General features: G+C 47.7%; 1 pseudogene; it reads right to left on the reverse strand.

Moving 5' to 3' along the window:
• Window positions 1–2,066: 2,066 nt before the first annotated feature.
• LOC120298467 lies at window positions 2,067–18,564 on the reverse strand (annotated as a pseudogene).
• Between the last annotated feature and the right edge of the window lie 3,221 nt (window positions 18,565–21,785).

Raw genomic sequence — 21,785 nt, forward strand, 5'->3', positions numbered from 1 at the left:
ACTCCACCTTGCTGCTGGAGGGCTGGTCCGGTATTTACAGTGGGGTATGGAGCCCAGAGTGTGCTGGTCGAGGGGCCGGCAGGCTGTGGCTGCTGACGGACATCGTTGGCTCCCATGCGCTGGCTGCCTGTGTGTGCGGGGGCTGATGGTGTGAGGCAGCAGCTGCCCTGGGCCCTGCCTCACCTTGCCTTGCCCTACGGCAGGGGTTCTCAACCTTGGCAACTTTAAGACTTGTGGACTTCAACTCCCAGAAGTCCTCAGCCAGCAAACCCCTGCCCTACGGCAATGGCACCCCTGCACCGCCCCCGGACTTGTCTCACCCCGCAGGATGAGTCTCTTGCCTTCTGCCTCACCCACCAGAAACCTCCCCCAACCCTGCTCAGCCCCAAGCGTCCTTCCCCATGAGCAACATCCAGGTGGCCACACCCACCCAGTCTGCTGTGACCACCTCAGCCACAGCCATCCAGTGGGCCACGCCCACCCGGCATCCAGTGATAAATAAGATGGTTTTGGGTTGCAGTTTGGGCATTGTTTCTAAAAGCTTCGCCATCACTGGTATAGGGTTTCCTGCCCGAGGAGGAAACTTACATATATCTTCCTGCCATTTCTTTAGTAGTGCACCCATTGTCCAGATAGATATTGTTTAAAATAGATCTGTCTCTAGGCAATATAGTCATTTTTAATTATAGAAATTCTACCCAATTGTATTACAATTGTAATTTTTTGTCCATCTTAACAAATCCTTCTTGATTTCATTCCATGCTTTGTCATAATTATTTTGACATAGAATTTGTATTCTTTGTAAGAATACCCAAATGTCTTACTTCTCTTTTAAACTGCTTTCCCCATCAATTCTTTTTGGTCTTCCATTTTCATATTTTGGTCAACTTCTTTGTCTATTCACCATTGATTTTAAAACCAGCTAACGCCTTAAAATCAGTCAGTTTTTACATTAATATCATGGTTTCTTCCAAAAGGTCTTTTAAAATTACCACAAAATAATAATCAAAGCCCTTCTTACTTCTGGGCTTCCATCCGCTGCGCTCCAGGATGCTTCTACAGGGAGTCCTTGACTTACAATAGTTCATTTAGTGACCATTCAAAATTACAACAGCACTGAAAAAAAGTTGATTTATGACCGTTTTTCAGTTATGACCTTTGCAGCCTCCCCATGGTCATGTGATCAAAACTCACATGCTTGGCAACCGGCTCATACTTATGACCGTTGCTGTGTCCCAGGGTCACGTGATCCCCTTTTCCAGCCTTCCTTCTGACAAGCAAAGTCAATGGGGGAAGCCAGATTCACTTAACACCCACGTGATTCACTCATCAACTGCAGTGATTCACTCAGCAACTGTGGGAAAAGAGGTCGTAAAATAAGTCGAGGACTGCCTGATATATTTCCTGGCTGTATTAATCCTGCACAACTCAAAAGAGACTTTTGGTGGCTTCCAAGATCTTAGCAGGAGTCCTTTTTTGATTCTGGAAAATTTCACATTAGATTTTAGATTTGCACACTCGCATTAGACTTTCATATTCACTTCTGAAAATGAAAATTATACAATTTTTAAGTTGGCAAGAAAATTTTCAAGGAGGCAATTTCAAATGGACAAACTCCAGGAGGCAAGATGTTCCAGTTGGGAAGGAAATGTTTTCTCACACTACACACGTGTTAAGTTTTTTCTCCTGTGTGGGTTTTTCAAGGGCATCTGAAGACCTGATTGTCAGATGAAATCCTTTGCCACATCCTAAGCCCTGATAAAGTTTCTCTCCAGTAAGAATTCACTGATGCTGAAAAATAGTATTTTTTCAGGCAATCCAGACATCACACTGCAAACATGTATTATGTAGTAGTAGTACAGTTGGAAGGGACCTTGGAGGTCATCTAGTCCAACCTCCTGCTCAGGCAGGAAACCCTATACCATTTCGGAAAAATGGCTGTCCAGTCCCTTCTTAAAAACTTCCAGTATTGGAGCATTCACCGCTTCTGGAGGCAGGTTGTTCCACTGGTTAATTGTTCTAACTGTCAGAAAGTTTCTCCTTAGTTCTAGGTTGCTTCTCTCCTTGATTAGTTTCCACCCGTTGCTTCTGGTCCTGCCTTCAGGAGCCTTTGAAAATAGCTTGACTCCCTCTTCTTTGTGGCAGCCCCTGAGATATTGGAACACGGCTATCATGTCCCCCCTCGTCCTTCTCATCATTTATGCTGCATCTTTCCTATATGGATTAGAACAGGGGTGTCAAACTCCCAGCTCGTGGGCTGGATACATCATAGCAAATCTGCGCCCACCCCATTGCCGGCAATGGTAAAAGTCACAACACGTCACGAAATGCTGTGAGTTTGACACACCTGGATTAAAGTATGATTTTTAAGGGATGATTGACAAAAAAAAATGCTCTCTCATGATCTAAGAGTTTCTAATTCCCCCCCCCCCTCTTTAGGAACTGTTAAATGACTTCTATGGGTTGAACAACTATGAAAAACTGTTCCACCATCAGGGCCTGTTAGGCCTTTTCCCATGTGAGTTTTCTGATATCTCCCTTTTAAGCAAAACATTTCTACACTTTAGGAGTCTTTATGGCTTCATTCTTTTATGGACCTTTTGATGACGTCCAAGGTATTGTTTCCGGGAAAAGCATTTCCCACACTCTACACATTTGTACGGCTTCTCCCCCATGTGGATTCTCTCGTGAACCCGAAGCAGTGCTGCTGTGAGGAAACCTTTCGCACACTGCCCACATTTATAGGGCTTCTCTCCTGTGTGTCCCCTCTGGTGTCTCCGGAGTTCAGCAGACACCACAAATCGCTTGTCGCATTCTGGGCATTGATAGGGCCTGTCTCCGGTGTGAAGTCTCTCATGTCGAATTAGTTGTGACCTTTGGGAGAAACATTTCCCACATTGTGAGCACATTTTATTTTTATTTTTTTCTACATGCTTGCAAGGCTTCTTTTCTGTGTGAATCGTCTCGTGTTTTCTAAGATATTGTTGGCAAGAAAAAGACTTCCCACACTCTGGACATTTATGTGGTTTCTCTCCACTGTGGATCCTCTGATGTAACACAAGGGTATCTCTCCTAGAAAAACATTTATCGCACTCCGAGCATTTATGGGGCTTCTCTCCTAAATGGACTTGCCAGTGACTTCTAAGATAAGATGAATAAATAAATGCTCTCCCACAGTCTAAACATTTGAATTTTTTTTCCCCTCTGTGAATATTCTCATGATGTCTCAGGTTTGCTATTGAACCAAAAAATTTTCCACACTCGATGCACTGGTAGGGTTTTTCTCTCGTGTGCGTCTTTTGGTGTCTCCAAAGTGCGGAAGAACGCACAAATCGTTTCTCACATTCTGGGCATTCATGGGGTCTTTCTCCAGTGTGGATTATCTGGTGTTGCTGCAGGACTGATTTGCTGGAAAAATATTTCCCACATTCCAGACATTCATAAGGCCTCTCCCCAGTGTGGACTGTCTGATGTCGCTGCAAGGCTGATTTTCTGGAAAAACATTTCCCACACTCCAGACATTGATAAGATCTCTCCCCAGTGTGGACTGTCTGATGTTGCTGCAGGGCTGATTTGTTGGAAAAACATTTCCCACATTCTTGGCACGTTCTGCTTTCCTCCTTTGTGTGTGTTTTATTATGTTTGCAAAGTGATGAACTCCGAGTAAAACATTTTCCACACTCGAAGCATTTATAAGGTTTTATTTCCATTTGAATTTTCTCGTGGATTTGGAGACCCTGGAAAAACACTGAGGCCTTCCTGAGGTCTCTTTCCCTGGTGGATACGCTAAGGAGCTCTGAGGTCCCAGCCTTTAGCAAAATGCTTCCCACACTCTCCACATCTGTAGGGCTTCAGTCTAGGGTGGCTCCGGAGATGCTTGGCAAAGCTTCACAACCATGAAACAACTTCGCACACTTCAAACACAGCTGGGATCCATTCCCCATGTCCAGCTTCCAGTTAATCAAAAGGAGGGATTTGTGAGCAAAGGATATCTCGCCCTCAGAGCACTTGAAGAGTCTCTCCTGGTTCCTCTGAGGGGACCTCCTATTGAAGTATTTCTCTAGCCAGCCTTCTCAGTTGCAGGGCTTTCTAAAGGCTGAAAATCTCAGAACTGGAATTTTGTCCACTTTTCTCGGTGTCCCCTGCTGGATGAAGGAAAAAGAAGAAAAGAAGAGAGAAAAATTCATAATGGCTGACAGAATAGCAATAGCACTTAGACATATATACCGCTTTACAGTGCTTTACGGCCCTCTCTAAGCGGTATACAGAATCAGCATGTTGCCCTCCAACAATCTGGGTCCCCATTTTACTGACGTCGGAAGGATGGAAGACTGAGTCAACCTTGAGAATCGAACTGCTGGCAGTCAGCAGAATTAGCCTGCAATACTGCATTCTATGAAGCAGCAGGCGTGAACTTAAATGGACTCCAGAAGATGGTAGAGGACAGGAAGACCTGGAGGAACATTGTTCATTGGGTCGTGATGGGTAGTACACAACTTCACAATTAACAACTGTATTCTAACCACTGCGCTACAACTTTGAACAGACACTAAGCAAACTGTTGTAAGTCGAGGACTACCTGTATTTTACCACTTTCCCTTTTTTTTGGTCATCAAGTTTTTGACACCTTGCTAAGCAACTGGTGGTACTCGAATATTGCCATATCCTAAAAGTGAAACAACCTGTGAAAAGGTTGAAATGCCCTGGTATAGGATCTCCTGCTTGAGGAATGGGTTGGACTACCAGACCTCCAAGATTCCACCCCGCTCTATTCTGATTGATAAAACCCACCAAGGGGCTGCCACATTCTTTGACACTGTGACTAAATTAGTAGACCAGCAAAATGCTGTAGGCATAGTATACTGAGATTTCAGCAAGACATTCGACCACCTGTATCTTGGTAAGCTAGACAAATGTGGGATAGACAGCATCACCACCAGATGGATTTGTAATTAGCTGACAAACTGGACTCAACAAGTAGTCCTTAATAATTGTACATCTACATCAGCGGTTCTCAACCTGTGGGTCGCGACCCCATTTGGGGTCGAACGACCATTTCACCGGGGTCGCCAAACAACGCGATCCGCCATTTTTTTCATCAGCCGGCGCAGTGGGGCAGTGCATGGGGACGCCGCCGTGCAGGCGTGCCGCGCAGGGGGCGGTGCCACGCATGCACGCCGCACAGGGCGGTGCAGGAGGTGCCGCTGCGCAGGGACGGCACATGGGGGTGGCACAGCGCATGCACGCCATGCAGGGGGCGCCGCTGCGCATGCGTGCTGCGCAGGGGGCGCCGCCGCGCATGCGCGCCGCCTGCTTATGACCGGGGTCGCCGTATAAAAAGGTTGAGAACCACTGATCTACATAGAGCAGCGGTTCTCAACCTGTGGGTCGCGATCCTTTTGGGGGTCGCACGAGCCTTTCATAGGGGTCGCGTAAGACCATCGGAAAACTCATATTTCCAATGGTCTTAGGTAGGGCTTGTCAACCGCCTTCTCTCCCTCCCCCTCTCTGCTCCACCTCACTTGTTTCTGGAAAATATGCTGCTTGGCAGTCTGCATGAACTTTACCAAATGCACCTGCAGGGGGCGTGTGAAGAGCGCAGGCACAGAGCAAGGCCCCGCCCTCCCCAGGGACTCATTGTGCAGCAACCGGATTGGCTTCTTCTCATGCACGCAGGTCAGCGAAAGGGGGGCCGCCCCAGCACCCAACTCCTGCGCCCGTCAGGTGGCGGCCCCCGAACCTGCGCTTGTCAGCCGTGTGGTCTGGTGACGGCCACCGGTCTCCTTTGCCAACCCGCCCGTCCTCGACTCCTCCTCCGCCCATTCATGTTGAGCCCACTGGGGCTTGACAGGGAGAGAGGGAGGGAAGGAGGAAGGGACTCCTCCTCCTCTCCTAAGCTTCAAAGCACGATCGGCTTCCCAAGGGCGCCACAATCCTCATGAAAGCGGGGGGGGGGAAGCAAAGGGGGCGAGAAAGCTCGCGGCAGGCTTGAAGGAGCATCTGTCAGCGTTGGTGACGAGAAATTCCCCACAAACCCAGGGAAGGGGTGGAGAAAAGGAGCCCCCTTTGGGAGGAAACCGCCACCTTCTTCTCCTTGGCTTTGTGTTCTTCTGTTTCTCAGCAGCTGGGCTGGCAAGCCTCTCCTGGCTGGAACTTCCTTTCCTTCCCTCCCTCTTGGTCTCTTCCCCTCCCTCTCCCATTGTCCCTTCCTTCCTCCCTTCCTTCCTTTCCTTCGCCTCCCTCTTTGTCCCTCCTTCCCTCCCTCTTTCCCCTTGTCCCTTCCGTCCTTCCTTCCCTCTTGTCCAGGATCAGGGCGAACCTCTACAGCTGATCCGCGCTTTTGCAGAGCAGCCAAGAAGCAAGTCGGCTATAGCAACTCTCCTTGGCTCCTGCCCAGCAAACTTGCTCAAGCTTTGCTAGAAAACATGCCGCTTGCTAATTTAGCAGAAGCATGAATCAGCTGTAGCCCGGCGCTGATCCTGGGGCTTCTGCTAACTTAGCAAGCGGCTTTCTTTTCTGGCGAAGCTGAGCAAGTGAGCTGGGCGGAGCTCTCCTCTGTCTCTGGCAGCCTGTCCCCCTCTCCTTGTCCCTTCCTGGGCACGGAGGGGGGGGAGGAAGGAAGGGACGAAGAAGGGACAATGAGAGAAGGAAGGAAGAAAGGAACAATGGAAGGAAGGGAAGGAAGGAAGGAACAAAGAGGGAAGGAAGGAAGGAACTAAGAGGGAGGGGAAGGAAAGAAGGAAGGGACAATGGGAAAGAGGAAGGGAAGGAGGAAGAGACTAAGGGAGGTGAAGAAAAGGGAGGAAAGAAGGAAGGGACAATGGGAGAGAGGGAGGGAAGGAGGAAGAGACTAAGAAGGAGGTGAAGGAAAGGAAGGAAAGAAGGAAGGGACAATGGGAAAGAGGGAGGGAAGGAGGAAGAGACTAAGGGAGGTGAAGGAAAGGAAGGAAAGAAGGAAGGAAGGGACAATGGGAGAGAGGGAGGGAAGGAGTAAGAGACTAAGAAGGAGGTGAAGGAAAGGAAGAAAAGAAGGAAGGGACAAGGGTAGAGAAGGGAGGGAAGGAAGGCAGGCACCCACCCCAGTCCCATCCCAGACACCCACAGATTCCCCCCCAAAGGCATTCTGCAACCTGAGTGATCAGCTGGCCACACCCCCTGGCCACTGATCACGTGACCCTGGGACACTGTGAACGTCATAAGTATGAATCAGTTGTCAAGCATCCAAATGTAAATCACATGACCCTGGGGATGCTGCAACAATCATAAGTGTGAAAAATGATCAAAATTCGCTTTTTCAGTGCTGTTGTAACTTCAAACAGTCACTAAGCGAATTGTTGAGGACTACCTATACTTTCCCATTTTTTCCTTTTTTTGGGGGTCAAGTTTTTAATACCCCCTCCCCCGGCCAGCTGGATTGGGGGGGGGGTTGGGGATCACCACAGCATGAGGAACTGTATTAAAGGGTCGTGGCATTAGGAAGGTTGAGAACCACTGACATAGAGGGAAGTAAACAGTGAGGTACCACAAGGTTCTGTTTTAGGCCCAATACTCTGAAAATCTTCATAAATGACTTAGATGAGGGAATAAAAGGGGAAGTCATCAAATTTGCAGACGACACTAAGCTGGCAGAAATAGCCAACACCCCAGAAGACAAGCTCAGGATCCAAAAAGATCTTGACAGACTTGAACAATGGGCCCTATCCAACAACTTGAAATTTAGTGTGGAGAAAAGCAAGGTTTTACACGTAGACAGGAAAAACCTAAAGCTGCAAATCCAGATTAGGCGAAACCTGGCTCAAAAACAGTTAACTGGGAGTCCAGTGGCGAATCACTTAAACATGAACCAGCATTGTGCAAAAGCTTCCAAAAAAGCTAATAAAATCCTTGGCTGTAAACAAGAGTCGTAAAATCAAAATCACAAGAAGGATGAGTACAGCTTTATAAAGAGCAAGTAAATTAGTAAGACCACAGCTGGAATACTGCATCCAGGTTTGGTCACCACATTACAAAACAGATATTGAGACCCTGCAAAAAGGGGAAAGGAGAGGAACTAAAATGATTAAAGGCCTGGAGACAAAAACATGTGAAGGAATGTTGCAGGAATTCTTTATGCCCAGTCTAGAGTAAAGATGGACGGGGGGGGGGGTGATATGATAACAGTATTCCAATATTGGGGGGCTGCCACAAAGAAGAGGGTGTCCACCTCTTTTTCAAAGCACTTGAAGGAAGGAAAAGGAACAACCCCCCTTAAATCAAGCTCCCCCCCATTGAAGGGAGAAGGCGGGTCTTTCTTTCCATTGCCCCATATTCCCCCCCCCAAATCCTTCAAAAGAAAAGCCCCCCCCTTTCCCTCCGTGGGGCGAGCCCCCCCTTTTCCCCGTCCAGCCCTGCATCCACCCGGGATCCTGGCAGGCTCAGCCACCCTCCGGGGACCCGGGGGGGACTCGGGGCTACCTTCCTCCTGGCCGGCCGAGGGAGAGCAGGAGCAGCCCCACCTGCCCGGAGCGGGGCCGAGGAGCAGCCTTGCCGGACGCCCAGAAGTTGCACCGCCGCCCAAAATGCCGCCAGGGGGGAAAAGGCGGAGGAGGAAAATCCTCCGCAACCGAGGTTTGAAACGTGAAAGATGGGGGGGGGGGAGTAGGAAGAACGAGAGGAGCTTCCTAGAGAGGCGCCTCGGAGGGCGCCGGGAGAGCCGCCCCTTTCACAGCCGGGCGGAGTCTGGAGAGGCCCGGAGCCTTTTCCTTCCTCCCTCCCTACTCCCCGGGATTGGGAAGAGGCGGCCGGGCATCCTCCCTTCCTGCTTTCCCCCGAAGTTCGAGGGGGAGGGACTCGGAGGAGGGATCCTCTATCCGGCACCTGGCAAGGCTGAGATGGCTGTGGAGGATGGGCTGCGTAGAAGGGAGGCAGGCGAGACGGTGGTTCTGCCGAGTTCAAAGAGGCTGCGGTGATGATGGAGACCGGCCTTAATCGTGGCTTAATCATAGTTTACTCCCAGCCCTGGAAATCAGCCCAGCCCTTTGTCCAGGGCTCGCTGGCAGGTCTCCCTGGGAGCTGCAAACAGTAACCAGAGGGAGCCACGTTACACTCCCTGATCAGGGCTTGTTTGGAACCGTCATTTGCCTGCTTTACAAAATAGGTTAGCCTTTTCCCTACTGTGCAGTTCAGAGCACCAGGAGACAGCATCCCATAAGTTTTGCTTTCATCATGGTTTGCTGACTGTGGTGGGTTTCTACACGTTTCCAAGCCACAAATGAGCAAGCTTTACAGAATAACAAAGTTGGAAGGGAGCTTGGAGGTCTTCTATCTAGCTCAGCGGTTCTCAAAGTTTGTGTGACGGCGACCCCCGTCACACAAACGTTATGCGCATGCGCGGCGCGGCCGCGCATGGGGGCGGTGCCCCCGCGCGCGGCGCGCATGCGCGGCGCCACCCCCGGAGGCGCGGCACCGCCCCCACGCGCGGCGCGCATGCGCGCAGCCGCCCCCACAGGCGGCGCGCGTGCGCAGCACCGCCCCCCGAGCCGCGGCGCGCCCCCGGAGGGGACAAAATGGCGGATCGCCACGTTTGGCGACCCCACAAAAGAGGTCGATCGACCCCAAATGGGGTCGCGACCCATAGGTTGAGAACCGCTGATCTAGCTCAACCCCCTGTCCATGCACGAGACCCTATACCATTCTAGAGAAGTGATTGTCTAATCCAGTGTTTCTCAACCTTGACAATTTTAGGGCATGTGGACTTCAACTCCCAGAATTCCACAGCCAGCATTGCTGGCTGTGGAATTCTGGGAGTTGAAGTCCACATGCCTTAAAATTGTCAAGGTTGAGAAACATTGGCTGTAATCTCTTCTTAAAAGCCTCCACGGATGGAGCCCTCAATTTTTGGAGGGAAGCCATTGCACTGATTAATTGTTCTAAATATGACGAAATTCTCTGCATCTCTGATCAGTTTCCAGCCATTGCTGCTTCTTCAGCCTTCAGTTGCTTTGGAAAATAGTTTGTCTCCCTGTTTTTGAAAACATCTGAAATATTGGAAGACTGTCATCCTGTCACCCCTAGTCCTCCTCTTCCTTCGACTAGACCAGGGGTAGGCAACCTTGGCTCTTTTATGACTTCTTGACTTCAACTCCCAGAATTCCTGAGCCAGCCTGGCTCAGCTTGGAAACCTCTCCCTTTCCCCTCAACATGGCTGGCTCAGGAATTCTGGGAGTTGAAGTTCACGAATCATAAAAGAGCTGAGGTTGCCTATCCCTGGACTAGACATAACCATTTCTTAACAACCATTTCTCTTGTTTGAGAGAAATTTGTTAAATAAGTTTTGTCCCATTTTGTGATTTTTCTTGCCACATTTCTTAAGTGAATCTCTGCAGTTGTTAAATTAGTAACACGGTTCTAAATTGAATCTGGTTTTCCCATTGACTTTGCTAGTCAAAAGGTGTCAAAAGGGGATCACACAACCCCAGGACACTGTGACCGTCGTAAATATGAATCAGTTGCCAAGCATCCGAATGTGAATCACGTGATCCTGGGGATGCTGCAACAGTGATAAGTGTGAAAAGTGGTCAGAAGTCACTTTTTTTCAGTGCTATTGTAACTTTGAACAGTCACTAAGCCAGTGGTTCTCAACCTGTGGGTCGGGACCCCATTTGGGGTCGAACGACCATTTCATGGGGGTCGCCAAACAAGGCTGTCCGCCATTTTTTCCCCCTTTGGCCACGCCCCTGGCACCCGGTGATGTATAAGTGGTTGGGGGTCACCACAACATGGGGAACTGTATTATGGGGTCGCGGCATTAGAAAGGTTGAGAACCACTGCACTAAGCGAACTGTTGGGGTTTTTTTGAATTTTTTTTTTTATTTTTCATTTTTCAATACATTTAATACTTTCAATACATTATAAAACATACCTTTAAAATAAATTCATACATATAACCTTAGGTGGGGCTAAGGTCTGTTGGGCGTATGAGGGGAACAGGCTCCACGTGCGGGCCAAGGGCAAGATTTGCAACGGGGCCAAGGAGATGACCAGCAGCAACCTGTTCTCCAACCGCAAGCAAAAACAGATTGGACGGAGTAGGCACGTCTGGGGGTCTGCATCACGCGCCTCCTCGCCTCCCTGCTGCTGGAGGGCTGGTCCGGTATTTACAGTGGGCTATGGAGCCCAGAGTGTGCTGGTCGAGGGGCCGGCAGGTTATGGCTGCTGACAGACACCACTGGCCCCGATGCGCTGGCTGGCCTCTGTGTGCGGGGGGGGGGGGTGATGGTCTGAGTTAGCAGCTGCCCTGGGCCCTGCCTCACCTTGCCTTGCCCTATGGCAATGGCACCCTTGCCCCACCCCGGCCTTGCCTCACCCCTCCCCCGCAGGATGAGTCTCTTGCCTTCTGCTCCACCCACCAGAAACCTCACCCAACCCTGCTCAGCCCCAAGCGTCCCTCCACATGAGCAACACCCACCCAGTCTGCTGCGACCACTGCAGCCACGGCCACCCCGGTATCCAGTGATAAATAAGATGGTTTTGGGTTGCAGTTTGGGCATTGTTTCTAAAAGCTTCGCCATCACTGGTATAGGGTTTCCTGCCCGAGGAGGAAACTTACATATATCTTCCTGTTTTGCTTTCATCATGGTTTGCTGACTGTGGTGGGTTTCTACACGTTTCCAAGCCACAAATGAGCAAGCTTTACAGAATAACAAAGTTGGAAGGGAACTTGGAGGTCTTCTATCTAGCTCAACCCCCTGTCCATGCAAGAGACCCTATACCATTCTAGAGAAGTGACTGTCTAATCTCTTCTTAAAAGCCTCCACGGATGGAGCACTCAATTTTTGGAGGGAAGCCATTGCACTGATTAATTGTTCTAAATGGGAGGAAATTCTCCTTAGTTCTAAGCTGCATCTCTGATCAGTTTCCAGCCATTGCTGCTTCTTCAGCCTTCAGTTGCTTTTGGAAAATAGTTTGTCTCCCTCTTCTTTTTGAAAACATCTGAAATATTGGAAGACTGTCATCCTGTCACCCCTAGTCCTTCTCTTCCTTCGACTAGACCGGGGTAGGCAACCTTGGCTCTTTTATGACTTGTGGACTTCAGCTCCCAGAATTCCTGAGCCAGCCTGGCTCAGCTTGGAAACCTCTCCCTTTCCCCTCAGCAGGGCTGGCTCAGGAATTCTGGGAGTTGAAGTTCACGAGTCATAAAAGAGCCGAGGTTGCCTATCCCTGGACTAGACATAACCATTTCTTACAACCATTTCTCTTGTTTTAGTCTCCCTTCCCCTAATCATCTTTGTTGCTCTTCTCTGCAACCTTACTAGTTTTTTTCTCTAGCGAGTACAAAATGTATAAAACCCCAAAGATGGATTTTGACCTGATTTGGAATTTTTAAACAAGTTCATGAATAAACTATTTGAAAATGCTTGGGCTGTTGCGAAGACATCCGATGGGTAGGGCCTAAATTTAATGTGATTTTGCCTTGCCTGCTTTGTGAAGAAAAAATGACATCAGGCGTTAAAGTCGGATATCAACTGTTTAACGGAGGCTACATTTGGAAACAAAATCTTGAACTGTTCTAGGTCAGCGGTGTCAAACTCAATTTCATTGAGGGCCGCATGACTATTGCGGTTGCCCTGGGGGGGGAGCAGGTGGGTGTGGCCTACTGGGTGGGTGTGGACAGAGTGGGTGTGACCTATTGGGTGGGCATGGCGAGCTCTACATCATTCGTGTCAAGGGTGCCTGTGGGGGCCTGGGCAGGAGTGAGACAGATCTGAGGGTCTCTGGCAGAAGGGGGTGGGACCAGGGCAAGTACCAAGGCATAGTCCACTGGAGGAGCCTCACTGCCTGCTGAAACCCCTCCGCTGGAGCCCATCAAGCTGGATATGTGAAGATGGCGAGGGCCATTTGCTGGCCACTTCCAGGCAATGTTGCATTTCTTCATTCCTCACAAAGGGTGACACCTGCCCAGCATGCACCCAAGAGGTGGGGCCGAAGCAGCAGGGGCTGGTTCCTCGTTGTTTCCAGACGGCCTTGTGAAGCTAAGACTGAATGCATTTCAGCATTCACAAAATTGTACATTGGCTCTCGGCCAGCCTGGGCCAGAATGCGTTTCAGCATTCACAAAATTGTATATTGGCTCCCGGCCAGCTTGGGCCAGGGCCAAGGCAACGGGGGCCGTTCCCTCACTGTTTCCAGGATGGCTTTGCAGGCCACATGAAACCACTTCACGAGCTGCATCCAGTCCCTGGGCCTTGTGTTTGACATGTCTGTTCTAGGTGTACCACTGGTGGTACTTTGTTACCAGGCAGGTGGTACGCATATGTCGGCATGAAAAGTAGTGTAAAAAAAAGCGTAAAAGTGTAGCGTGGGGATTAGCTGAAGCAGCGGCAACGCTGTATGAAAGTCAGGTGGAGCTTCGGGGTTGCCAGGGCTCTGCTGAGCACCCTGGATTGCTGTGGGGCTCCAGCTAATTGGCCCGCAGCCTCAGGGAAAGGAGGATGGAGAGAGAGGAGAGGATATAAAAGGTGGAGGTTTTGGAGGGAAAGGGAGAGGAAGAACATGACAGGGAAAGAGAAGAGGATGGAGAGAGACGGAGGAGAGGCTTGAGTCAAACAGAAGAAGAGAAGGGGATACAACACGGCAAAGATTAATCTCAGAAAAACAGGCACACATTTCCATTAAAAGTGTGGTAAGTGATAAGAGATTAGATGGTGCGGAGATGAATAAACTTAGCTTAGAAATAAAAGACAAAGAAGCTACAGAATTTTACGAGATATGGGATATGTATTATAACGTTAGAATTGAGGAATAAAAAAATATGAGAAGTAATGTAATTAAGTGTCAATAAAAGTAAGAGATATAGGACATAGTATTGTTAAGAAAAAAGAAAAAATGTACTGTGTATTTTGTTTGTTTGTAAAGAGAAAAAGGAAAAATTAAAATTAAAAGAAGTGTGGTAAGTGGTTATACAGATAGTCCTCAACCTAGAACCACAATTGAGCCCAAAAGTTATGTTGCTAAGTGAGAAATTTGTTAAATGAGTTTTGTCCCATTTTGTGATTTTTCTTGCCACGTTTCTTAAGTGAATCTCTGCAGTTGTTAAATTAGTAACACGGTTCTAAACTGAATCTGGTTTCCCCATTGACTTCGCTTGTCAAAAGGTGTCAAAAGGGGATCACACGACCCCAGGACACTGTGACCGTCATAAATATGAATCAGTTGCCAAGCATCCGAATGTGAATCACGTGATCCTGGGGATGCTGCAATGGTGATAAGTGTGAAAAATGGTCAGAAGTCACTTTTTTCAGTGCTATTGTAACTTTGAACAGTCACTAAGCGAACTGTTGGGGTTTTTTTGAATTTTTTTTTATTTTTCATTTTTCAATACATTTAATACTTTCAATACATTATAAAACATACCTTTAAAATAAATTCATACATATAACCTTAGGTGGGGCTAAGGTCTGTTGGGTATATGAGGGGAACAGGCTCCACGTGCGGGCCAAGGGCAAGATTTGCCATGGGGCCAAGGAGATGACCAGCAGCAACCTGTTCTCCAACCGCAAGCAAAAACATTGGATGGAGTAGGCACGTCTGGGGGTCTGCATCACGCGCCTCCCTGCTGCTGGAGGGCTGGTCCGGTATTTACAGTGGGCTATGGAGCCCAGAGTGTGCTGGTCGAGGGGCTGGCAGGCTATGGCTGCTGACAGACACCATTGGCCCCGATGCGCTGGCTGGCCTCTGTGTGCGGGGGGGGGGGTGATGGTGTGAGTTAGCAGCTGCCCTTGGCCCTGCCTCACCTTGCCTTGCCCTATGGCAGTGTTTCTCAACCTTGACAATTTTAAGGCATGTGGACTTCAACTCCCAGAATTCCATAGCCAGCAATGCTGGCTGTGGAATTCTGGGAGTTGAAGTCCACATGCCTTAAAATTGTCAAAGTTGAGAAACACTGCCCTATGGCAATGGCACCCTTGCCCCCCCCGGCCTTGCCTCACCCCCCCCCCGCAGGATGAGTCTCTTGCCTTCTGCTCCACCCACCAGAAACCTCACCCAACCCTGCTCAGCCCCAAGCGTCCCTCCCCATGAGCAACACCCACCCAGTCTGCTGTGACCACCGCCAGCCACGGCCACCCCACCCGGCATCCAGTGATAAATAAGATGGTTTTGGGTTGCAGTTTGGGCATTGTTTCTAAAAGCTTCGCCATCACTGGTATAGGGTTTCCTGCCCGAGGAGGAAACTTACATATATCTTCCTGCCATTTCTTTAGTAGTGCACCCATTGTCCAGATAGATATTGTTTAAAATAGATCTGTCTCTAGGCAATATAGTCATTTTTAATTATAGAAATTCTACCCAATTGTATGACAATTGTAATTTTTTGTCCATCTTAACAAATCCTTCTTGATTTCATTCCATGCCTTGTCATAATTATTTTGACATAGAATTTGTATTCTTTGTAAGAATACCCAAATGTCTTACTTCTCTTTTAAACCGCTTTTCCCATCAATTCTTTTTGGTCTTCCATTTTCATATTTTGGTCAACTTCTTTGTCTATTCACCATTGATTTTAAAACCAGCTAACGCCTTAAAATCAGTCAGTTTTTCCATTAATATCATGGTTTCTTCCAAAAGGTCTTTTAAAATTACCACAAAATAATAATCAAAGCCCTTCTTCCGGGCTTCCATCCGCTGCACTCCAGGATGCTTCTACAGGGAGTCCTTGACTTACAATAGTTCATTTAGTGACCATTCAAAGTTACAACAGCACTGAAAAAAAGTTGATTTATGACCGTTTTTCAGTTACGACCTTTGCAGCCTCCCCATGGTCATGTGATCAGAATTCAGATGCTTGGCAACCGGCTCATACTTATGACCGTTGCTGTGTCCCAGGGTCACGTGATCCCCCTTTCCAGCCTTCCTTCTCACAAGCAAAGTCAATGGGGGAAGCCAGATTCACAACAACCGCGTGACTAACTTATCAACTGCAGTGATTCACTCAGCAACTGTGGGAAAAGAGGTCGTAAAATAAGTCGAGGACTGCCTGATATATTTCCTGGCTGTATTCATCCTGCCCAACTCAAAAGAGACTTTTGGTGGCTTCCAAGATCTTGGCAGGAATCCTTTTTTGATTCCGGAGGATTTCACATTAGATTTTAGATTTTCACACTCGCATTAGACTTTCATATTCGCTTCTGAAAATGAAAATTATAAAGTTTTTAAGTTGGCAAGAAAATTTCCAAGGAGACAATTTCAAACAAATTCCAGGAGGCAATATGTTCCAGTTGGGAAGGAAATGTTTTCTCACACTACACACGTTTTTCTCCTGTGTGGATTTTTCAAGGGCATCTGAAGACCTGATTGTCAGATGAAAACCTTTGCCACATCCTAAGCCCTGATAAAGTTTCTCTCCAGTAAGAATTCACTTATGCCGAAAAAGAGTATTTTTTCAGGCAATCCATACATCACACTGCAAACATTTATGCTGCATCTTTCCTATATGGATTGAAGCAGGGGGGTCACACTGGCAGCTCGCGGGTCGGATGCATCATAGCGAAATGTGCCTACCCCATTGCTGGCAATGGCAAAAAGTCGCAACATGTCGCGAAATGTTGTGAGTTTGACACACGTGGATTAAAATATGATTTTAAAGGGATGATTGACAAAAAAAATGCTCTCATGATCTAAGAGTTTCTAATTCCCCCCCCCCCTTTAGGAACTCTTACATGACTTCTAAGGGTTGAATAACTGAAAAACTGTTCCACCATCAGGGCCCGTTAGGCCTTCTCCCACGTGAGTTTTCTGATATCTCCCTTTTAAGCAAAACATTTCTACACTTTAGGAGTCTTTATGGCTTCATTCTTTTATGGACCTTTTGATGACTTCCAAGGTGTTGTTTTTGGGAAAAGCATTTCCCACATTCCACACATTTGTACGGCTTCTCCCCCGTGTGGATTCTCCCATGAACCCGAAGCAGTGTTGCTGTGAGAAAACCTTTTGCACACTCCCCACATTTATAGGGCTTCTCTCCTGTGTGCGCCTTCTGGTGTCTCCGGAGTTCAGCAGACTCCACAAATCGCTTGTCGCATTCTGGGCATTGATAGGGTCTGTCTCCAGTATGAAGTCTCTCATGTCGAATTAGGTGTGACCTCTGGGAGAAACATTTCCCACATTGTGAGCACATTTTATTTTTATTTTTTTCTACATGTTTGTAAGGCTTCTTTTCTGTGTGAATCGTCTCGTGTTTTCTAAGATATTGTTGGCAAGAAAAAGACTTCCCACACTCCGGACATTTATATGGTTTCTCTCCACTGTGGGTCCTCTGATGTATCAAAAGGCTATCTCTCCTAGAAAAACATTTATCGCACTCTGAGCATTTATGGGGCTTCTCTCCTAAATGGACTTGCCAGTGACTTCTAAGATTAGATGAATAAATAAATGCTCTCCCACAGTCTAAACATTTGTATTTTTTTTCCCCTCTGTGAATTTTCTCATGATGTCTGAGGGTTGCTATCGAACCAAAAAACTTTCCACACTCGATGCACTGGTAGGGTTTTTCTCTCGTGTGCGTCTTTTGGTGTCTCCAAAGTGCGGAAGAACGCACAAATCGTTTCTCACATTCTGGGCATTCATGGGGTCTTTCTCCAGTGTGGATTCTCTGATGTTGCTGCAGGACTGATTTGCTGGAAAAACATTTCCCACATTCCAGACATTCATAAGGTCTCTCCCCAGTGTGGACTGTCTTATGTCGCTGCAGGACTGATTTGCTGGAAAAACATTTCCCACACTCCAGACATAGATAAGATCTCTCCCCAGTGTGGACTGTCTGATGTTGCTGCAGGGCTGATTTGCTGGAAAGACACTTCCCACACTCCGGACACTTATATGGTTTCTCTCCACTGTGGGTTCTCTGATGTATGAAAAGTCTATTTTTCTTAGAAAAACATTTATCGCACTCTGAGCATTTATGGGGCTTCTCTCCTATATGGACTTGCCAGTGATTTCTAAGCTGAGCTGAATGAATAAATGCTCTCCCACAGTCTAAACATTTGTATTTTTTTTCCCCTCTGTGAATTTTCTTATGATGTCCGAGGCTTGACAACGTACGAAAAAATTTTCCACACTCGATGCACTGATAAGGTTTCTCCCCTGTGTGGATTATCTGATGTCGAAAAAGACTTTTCCTTAGAGAAAAGCATTTCTCACAAACCTCACATTTATACAGTTTCTCTCCCCTGTGTGTCTTTAGGTGTCTCCGAAGTGTGGAAGAAGTCTCAAATCGTTTCTCACATTTTCAGCATTCATGGGGTCTTTTCCCAGTGTGGACTTTCTGATGTCGTTGCAGGGATGATTTGCTGGAAAAAGATTTCCTATATTCCAGGCATGTTCTGCTTTCCTCCTCTTTGTGTTTTAGTATGTTTGCAAAGAGATGAACTTCAAGTGAAACATTTTCCACACTCTAAGCATTTGTAAGATTTTTATTTCCATGTGATTTTTCCCGTGGATTTTGAGACTTGTTTTTCGAACAAAAGATTTCCCACACTCCAGACATTGATAAGGTTTTTGTCCAGTGTGGATTTGTTGATGTTTAAGCATCTCTGAGCTTTGAGAAAAGCAAAGCCCACATTGCACACAATTGCAGGGTTTCTCTTCAGTTGGGCTGTTCTGAGGCCTGGAAAAACACTGAGGCCTTCCTGAGGTCTCTTTCCCTCGTGGATACACTAAGGAGCTCTGATGTCCCAGCCTTTAGCAAAATGCTTCCCACACTCTCCACATTTGTAGGGCTTCAGTCCAGGGTGGCTGCGGAGATGTTTGGCAAAGTTTCACAACCACGAAACGAGTTTTCACACTTCAAACACAGATGGGATCCATTCCCCTTGTGCAGCTTCCGGTTAATCAAAAGGAGGGATTTGTGAGCAAAGGTTATCTCGCACTCAGAGCACTTGAAGAGTCTCTCCTGGTTCCTCTGAGGGGACTTTCTATCGAAGTATTTCTTCATCCAGCATAATTTCCGGCGCCTTCTCAGTTGCAAGGCTTTCTAAACGGAGAAAATCTAACAACTGGAACTTTGTCCACTTTTCCCGGTGCCACCTGCTACATGAAGGAAAAAGAACAAAAGAAGAGAGAAAGATTCATGATGGCTGACAGAATAGCAATAGCATTTAGACATATATATCGCTTTACAGCCCTCTCCAAGCGGTTCACATAGTCAGCATATTGGCCCCCAACAATTTGGGTCCTCGTTTTACTTACTTCGGTAGGATGTAAGACTGAGTCAACCTTGTGTAGGTGAGAATCGAACTGCTGGCAGTCGGCAGAGTTAGCCTGCAATTCTGCATTCTAACCACTGCACTATCACGGCTTTCCGTTGCTTCCTATTTGCCTGCCTTTTGCTTTTTCTCAGTGTGTGTGTGTGTGTGTGTGTGTGTGTGTATGTGTGATGCTCTATGACAGTGGTGGTGAACCTATGGCACGGGTGCTAGAAGCGGCACTCGGAACTGTCTCTGTGGGCACCGGTGCCGTTGCCCCAGCCTTGCCTCCCCCTGCGACCCCCTCCCCTCCAGCAGCCCCCCTGAAGGAGAGTCACCCAAAAGTGGTTCACGCAGAGCAGTGCAGCCAACGACGTGGCAGCAGGCAGCATAGACAAGACTCTGCCCTCACACCCCATCATGCAGTTGATGCTGTAGGGCCCGGGCAGAGGGTGTGGCCGCCACAGCACTGTTGGGCTGCCTGGGTGATCTGCGGCGGGCCCTGGAGGCAGTGAGTGGTCCTGTGGGTAGGCGGGGCGGGGCTGGGGGCAGCGTGGGGGCAGGGCAGGGGGTGAAGCGGGGCTGGGGCTAGTTTTTGGGCACTCCGTCTCTAAAAGGTTCGCCATCATTGCCCTATGCTGTGAGAAAACACAGCAAAGATCTCCAGCCCCATAGACTATGTGAGGTAGCTCTAATGCAGAGAGAAAAACCTATGTAGTTATTCATGGACATTGTTCTTTGGGCCACCACAGACTGAACATGGGGTCCTCCTAAAACGGCTTTCTATTATTCATTTATAGTTTAGGGAGGGTGTAAATATATTCATCAGGTTCACCAATACCTCATGATGGGGGTTGAGACCCCCACTTCCTCAAATGGAGGCTGATGGCATTCTTTGGCCAAAACCTCCACCTGGTGGTCCTACCTGTCCAAGATAGACTTTGGGCTCCAACATCAGCCAGTTTCTTTCGGCTTCATGTGTTGCATCCATCCAACCACTGGAATCATTTCTCTGATCCCCTCTTTGGGAGAGTGTAATGGGGTGAAACTCAAATTTTATTTCGTGGCCTTTACGGTTTAACAAAATTATAGTACAGTATTAACAAGTTTTTCTCCTCTCATATTTCAACATTTTGCCTTTCGGTGTCACTGAATTCTGCAGTTTGAGGTCTTGGTCAAGTCCAACATCCATCCTGAATCCCTTCCTCTTTCTTCCCCCCCCCATTCCCTCTTTCCCCCTTTTCTCATCTACAGCTCTGTTCATTTTTCCCTTCTTTTCCCCTCCATTTCTCTCCCAAGCTTCTTCTACCATTTGCTAGTTTCCTTTCTAAATCAGACACCAAGAAGCAGCTGCCGCATCCCAGCCTCTTCCGAGGTAAAACCAGGGAAATCATGGTTTTTAGAGATTCTACCCAGCTTGGTAGAAACCAAAGAAAACCAAAACATTGGAATAAAATCCAGGATATTCATTCCTCTCTATTTAGATTAAGCAAAAGAAAAGGGGATCTTTTCTGGGTTGGGGGAATATGAGGATATAAATCCCAGTTGCAAAGGAGGAGATATAAGAAACATACCCAAATCAAATAAAGCAGGGCTTTTTAACCGGTGGCATGCTTATGCCTGTTTCTCTGAGTTAAATCTTTGCATTATTCTATCCCCTTCTCTCCTTCTGGTTGACTTAAAGAAGCTGATAGGTGATTGCAGGGCCTTTGGGGAGGTGCGGCTTCTGCATTTGGAGCGGGGGGGCATCCGGGGCATGTCAGGGTGCTAGTTGGTTATCCCCCTCAAAGATTCCCTAATGTTAAAACAGCTCTTGGGTGGCAACAGTTTCCCAGCATGAGGGGCTCAGGAGAAAGAGATGCCAGCAATGCTAACTCCCAAGAATGAGGGGCTCAGAGGCAGCTACGAGCAGGGGAGGTGACAATGGTGGGGTAGGAAATCAAACCTGATTGAGAGGGAGCATAGTAACCCTGCCCCTACTCCGCAGAGGGCAGATCCTTTTTTCTTTGTCGTTTTTCGGAGTTTTTATCCTGCTTTCCTAAGAGGGCAGCGTTTGGGCAGGTGAAGCTGCCCCCTTTTGCCCCCCCCCCCAAAGGTACAGCGGAGCAAGATGCCCACCTGCCTATGCTCTTCCCCCTGTCTGAGGTTTTCATTGTTCTGAGCATTTCTGTTGGGGATACAACTAGCACTCCGACAAACAACACACAACAGCCTAAGTTTCTCATTAAAAGCGAGATAATTGGGTGTATAGTCATTAACCTACAACCACAACTGAGCCCAAAATTTGTGTTGCTAAGTGAGAAATTTGTTAAGTTAGTTTTCTCCCATTTTATGACTTTTCTTGGAACATTTGTTAAGCGAATCACTGCAGTTGTTAAATTAGTAACACAGTTCTTAAGTGAATCTGGTCTTCCCACTGATTTTGCTTGTCAAAAGGTTGCACGAGGGGATCACATGACCCTGGGACAGTGTGACTGTCATAAATATGAATCAGTTGCCAAGCATCTGAATGTAAATCACAGGACCCTGAGGATGCTGCAACAGTCAAAATGTGAAAAATGGTCATAT

Source organism: Crotalus tigris, unplaced genomic scaffold (genome assembly GCF_016545835.1).
Source record: "Crotalus tigris isolate CLP2741 ecotype Arizona unplaced genomic scaffold, ASM1654583v1 scf7180000023903.560294, whole genome shotgun sequence".
In the NCBI taxonomy this organism is placed as follows: Eukaryota; Metazoa; Chordata; class Lepidosauria; order Squamata; family Viperidae; genus Crotalus; species Crotalus tigris.